The sequence below is a fragment of the Candoia aspera genome, chromosome 15 (genome assembly GCF_035149785.1).
Source record: "Candoia aspera isolate rCanAsp1 chromosome 15, rCanAsp1.hap2, whole genome shotgun sequence".
Taxonomy (NCBI): Eukaryota; Metazoa; Chordata; class Lepidosauria; order Squamata; family Boidae; genus Candoia; species Candoia aspera.
In genome coordinates, this window is record NC_086167.1 from 13,720,627 (window position 1) to 13,726,626 (window position 6,000).

The window sequence follows — 6,000 nt, forward strand, 5'->3', positions numbered from 1 at the left end:
GATGGTCCTTCGTGATCTGAAAGCATGAGCGGTGAATTGTCCCTTCCTTGACCAAGAATAGCCCACTCTTCAGTCACCTTTCAAGAGACCATCATTTACTGAATGGGCTGTCAGGGGACAACCTTATACAGTATTAGCCAGACTGTTGGGATAGACCTCTCTTCAGTAGACCAGAAGGCCTCCTTTGAAAGAGGTCTACTTTGTACTAAAAATGCTTACCAGGCAAAGTTTGGATTAAAAATAAAGTGCCATCATTAAGGAAAGATAGAACTTGACGTCCCACTTCAACAATTAGCAGCTGAGTGGTGGATAGTCAGAAGAGGTTAGCATGAAGGGTCTTGGGTACATATTTGAGCACCACAATTTTGTATTCTCCTTCAATTCAATGTGGACTGTGATGACTTTCCCGTGATTCATTCTCCTAACCTGTATAATTAAAATACTTGGATTACTTCTTCACTGAAAAGCAACTGCGAGCATCTTTCCAGAATTACTCAACAAACAAGCCTGCGCAAAGCTTCCGTTCAGAGATTCAACGGCAATTCCACTCAACCTCAGTCTCCAGTTGGATTCCCAGATCAGTTAAATGATTCATATCCAATTGTCAAAGTGAACTGAAGGCTTCTGGGTCAATTCACCACTTTGGAATTTTTGAATCATTCCGGAGATCCCAATCAAATCAATTCTCTAAACGGGGTAGCTGATTTCAATCTAATCGATTTGGCAATCCAACTTGAACCAAGAGTTTGAATCTGATCAGAGGTGATCCAGACTCTCTGATTGACAAACACAACACTGTTTCTTAGGAAATTATGCAAACCAACAACATCATCCACAAGGTACAAGATACACAAGTGGTCAAATACCATTTGTTGCAGAACACAGATGGGTCAATAGAGAAAGCAGAGGGATGTGTTTGACCACCAGGGACTTAATTTAGTTCATTATGCAGCACAATTTGCTGATCACTCTCTTCCTATAATTACACAACTCTTCCTAACACTCAAACAAGTGTTGCTGAAGCTGTTGGCACTGCTGCTGTAAACTCTTCTCTATAATTATCCTGTTATTCAAAGTCGTTGTTTTCCCATTATCACAAAAAGTGAATTTCTGCAAAAGAACTGCAGAGCAGTGCACATAAAAGGTACAACGTTCTAGGGCTGGGTTCACACATGGCTGTGGAGAACAGATGGATTGCTGCAGCAACTGAAGAATTAAGCAAGAGAGAAGAGTTCAAGGTCAGTGACAGATCGTATTTTTTGTGTGAAAGGTACTGCTGCACCCAGCAGAGCTGGAAAGCTAAACCAGGATGTTAGTAATTGCTTGCATGTACTTCTTTCTCCAAGTTGATGGCTGGGCAGTTCACCAATGACTTTAAAGGCCCTTTAATACTTTTTTAGTCCTAACATGAATAAGAGAGGAGTTTGCTATGAACCAGCCAATTGGTATAGAAAGCTCCTGATCAGTAGCTGCTATGTCTGGATCTGAAGACACTTTGGGGGCAAGTGACTGGAAATGTGGACATTGGTGTGCCATTTATCTCCTTCTGCTCTTCTCCAGAGACTGAAGATTCCATTGTCCATTGAACCCTGGACAATGAGACACCTTATTTCTAACACCACAGAATCTCCAGAGGTCACAGATGAAAAGCTTTCTGCTTGTATGGTGAAATTGTTTTCCTAAAACAATGGGAATTGCTCTTTTTTCCCCCAGATCTCATCCCATGATGACATCATCTGAAAGTTTGTCCTCTGTTGCAGGAAAAGTTAAGACATACCGTTTCTGGGATAGTCCACATTCAGGGATAACTGAGCACCTTTCTCATTGGTCCTCCTCTTTGACTGATGGTTAGGAAATTGGGCTGAGGAGCTGACACTTCTATTTCTGCAGCAACTATTTTGATGTCCTGAAATGCCCCAGAAGGATGTTGCTTAGAGGGAATTAGTGGAATTAAAATGCCTGGTAGACCCACTGCTTGGAATGTGTGAGTTCATTTTTGAAGGATATGGATGCGATCTATGCCAAGCTTCTGTGTTTTTGGCTCTCCCTTAGAATGCTAAGTGTTGACACTGGCCCAATCCAACACTGAATATTCTGGTAGATGTTTCCCGATTTCATGCTGGTTGATATATACTGATGCTTCAGTGTGAAAGGGGGAATAACAAACTTTGTTTAATCTGCTATGTAGGTTGAGGAAGGAAGAGCGGGATGGATTGCCATGGTGGGAAGTCATGACATCAAGAAGAGCCTTGCTTGAGCCTAGCAACAGCATCAGTGTAGCTTAGGTTTTATCCATGAAAATATTATGAAAGAAGATTAAGAAAAGATTAAGATTAAGAAAAAAAAGACCTATATGATCACCACAAATTCTATTTGCACTATAACAGTTAAAGCAGGTCCACTCATCTGTAAAGCCCAGATATTTGTTAAACTCTTGGCCTGTTATTGTAAGAAGGCAGGTGCAGATGCTACCAACTGCTGAAAAACACGGGTTGGCCACTTCAGTTGCATTCTTCTCAGTGCTGCTAAGATTGGACGGGAGATGGTTGCTATGGTGCAATGCTGCACTAAGCTGTAAAATTACAATATTTAAGATTCTCTTTGAGAGCAAGTACATGGAGATCTTGCGTTCTCTTGACAATGCCCTGCTGTATTCTGTGGAGTTATGTAACCAAGCAAATTATGTCATGGGCAGCAAAACTCTTTGGAGAAGAATTTTCTATAGAGAGATGGACTTGCTGTTTCAGAGGCCCGTGATTGTGATAGCCTGAAAGCACCAGCAGGAATTAACAGTCAGTTGAATGCATGAATCCCACTGAAAACACAGAATTTGGGAGAAGAGATTCCAAAATTTATCAAAACCATTTTCACCACTTCCACCTACGTTACAGTATTCTTGCCCCTAGTTCTAAAGAAATCCAAGAGATGAATGCTTCCCCTTGTCCAAGAAAGCCTTATGAAACCCAATACTGGAATCCAACGTATACAACATATAGTTGTATAGAATCAAAAGTCTAGTCCTCTTGTAAAGAAACACAGCTTGGTAAGAGCACAGAGAAGAAACATCTGTTGAGCCCTTCCGTATTTGTCCATGTGTCTTTTTCACGTTGATTGCCTGCCTGCCGTCTTATCATAACCTAGCATCTTGCATAATGTGTTCTTCTTCTTGGGAAAGACAACAGAGGACTGGGTACATCGGTGCAGAGCATGGCTAGAAAATCCAGGTGCTATATAATTCTGATTCTGGTTGTAGGACACATTGAAGCTTTGGTTGAAGTTCAAAGGAGGATTGATCGTGCCGCACTCATGTCCTCAGGATTCCACAGCTGGTCAGGAACTTGTCCAGTTTTAGGAGTAATTCCAACCAATGTAATTATGTTCCATTGCCCTGGCATTGACTGTTGGCTGGAATATCGTGATTTGCATAATGTGATTCCCTTTTGTGTTAGTTCTGGGTTGTTGTGAGCCTCATCTATTGGAATAGCCCTTCAGCCAGCTCATTAAGAAGATTCAGCAGAAATAACCATCAAACTCTGTTCCTCCCCATTCCAAATGCCATTTCTGCAACGTTTACCAGCTGAAACATAACTGGTATGCAGGGCATCTTTTGTGGTTAAGTTAAAGAGGAACAAATATGCATTCAGAACAGAGAGACTGGCTCCAATAGAAGAGAATCTCTGTAGCTCAGGGTTAAACGGTGGAGTCCTTGGTGCTCTCTGTGCTTGCTTGCAGCAGCCAAGCTCAGAGAGCACCAAGGGCTCCAGAGAGATTAGCTTCAAGGCCGACTGTAGCTGGTTACAAGGCTTAGCCTTGCCCAGGAATTCAGTTTCAGCCCAGAGCCAAGAGATCCATAAATAATCAGAACTAAAGGAGACACAAAGGAGAAACCAGGAGGAAGAGTTAAGCAGAAAGTCAAAAGCCAAAGGCAAGGAGAAAATTGGGCTGAGAGGTCAGAGAAGGAATAAACCAGGATTAAGAGACAGCTTCCTTACTTTTATGGAAGGCATTCCCCACTTTTAGAGGAGTTATTAAACTTCTTGAAAGTTTTAGTTTTTCAACCGTACCACCATCACCACCATTATGTAATATTTGAAGCAATCCAACATTCGCTTGGTAAGCCCTAGTTCAGTGGGAGAGATATAAAATAAATCTGCCGCGGATTCTACGGGGACAGACTGCTCTGTACATTTAACCCTTCAAAGCATCTTCTCTTAAAACCACTTCTTTGGGCCCAATCCACTCTGCCTGTAGAGTTGCATTTCCATCCACGGTGCCCTTGTCCCCAAGGACTTCCAAAGCTCAAAGCAACAATTTGGTGCCCTGTCTGCCAAATATGTCACCATCTCTGTCCTACAATGATTATACTAACTACATTTCATAAGTAGGATGCTATATTTTAATAATAATAATAATAATAATAATAATGCATAACCTCTAGGCATCAAGAAGTCCTTTTGGGCTTTTTAATGCAACATAGCATGAAATTGTTATCAAGAAGACAAACAATGCCACTGATTATGTTAGAGTAATTGTGTGGCAGTTTGACTCTATTTGCAAACTATAATCCCCTTATGCAAAATGCATGTGATTAATTAAAGATGAGCATTTTTAATTCCACTGCCCTTGTCATTCCAAATCCTACTTATCTTTTTGCATATTTCTTTTCAATATTTTTTTCCCCTCTAGGCTGCCCATTATGGTTACATTTATAAATCTGGTTGTCACAACTCCCCTCCAAATGCATGCATGTACACACACACACACTCACACACACACAGTTTCCAGATTGCCTTTTAATGGGGAGGGGAGAAAACCAACATTCCTTTATCACCTACTTTATCCAATCCAAGGGATAGCCACCTCCTTGACACTCCACACAAACTTCTTTCCCCTAGCTTTCAAGGGGACTAATTTGAAAAGGCAGTAGGGGTCTGCCTATGTAAGCTCTAATTTCCCAGCTAGGAGGAGAAAGTGAGAAAAAAGAAGACAAGGAGTGGAACCTTATTAGTAAAGGTAAAGGTTTCCCTTGACATTAAGTCCAGTCGTGTCCGACTCTAGGGGACGGTGCTCATCTCCGTTTCAAAGCCGAAGAGCCGGCGTTTGTCCGTAGACACTTCCTCCGTGGTCATGTGGCCAGCATGACTACACGGAACGCCGTTACCTGCCCGCCGAAGTGGTACCTATTAATCGACTCACATTGGCATGTTTTCAAACTGCTAGGCTGGCAGGAGCTGGGACCAGCAACGGGAGCTCACCCCGTCACGCGGATTTGAACTGCTGACCTTCCGATCGGCAAGCTCAGCAGCTCAGCGGTTTAACCCGCAGCGCCACCACGTCCCTTGGAACCTTATTATGCCAATAAAAATCAAAACCTCAAATAAAGTCAAAACATCCAAGTAGGTCTTTAGAAAAGTCAGGTAAGTTAGGCAGGTGAATTCAACCATCTGAAGTGGAGATTTTTTTTATCCCTTGATATTAATTCCAAATGAGGTTAAAGTTCTGCTCCTCTTCAATTAGATTTTTTTTTAAAGGGGAGGGGAGGAGAAAGAGAAAGAGAGAAAGGGAAAGGGAAAGAGGGAAGGGGGAAGGGGGAAGGGGAAGGGGGAAGGGGGAAGGGGAAGGGGAAGGGGAAGGAGGAAGGGAAAGAAGTATCAGCCTTCCCAGGTAGACCATACAAGAAACACAACCAGATGAGCTAATTCTCCTTTATTGCAAGGCTACATTAACAGAATCTTGCAAGTCTGAAAGTACAGTTCTCCAGCCGTCTCCTTTACAGCCCGGGAAACTAGGGAGGGTCCCTTCTGAGCCTCTTGCCCTGCCCACTATCCAGCTGGGGGCTAGGCTCTCTCTTATCTGACTGTTCCCTAGGCAGTGTCTCTTCACCCAGTCTCCCAAGGTCTTTCCCACATACCATTACGTCACCCTTCCCTTCAGATTCATCCCCCCCATCTCCTTTACAGCCCAAGAAACTAGGGAGGGTCCCTTCTGAGCCTCTTGCCC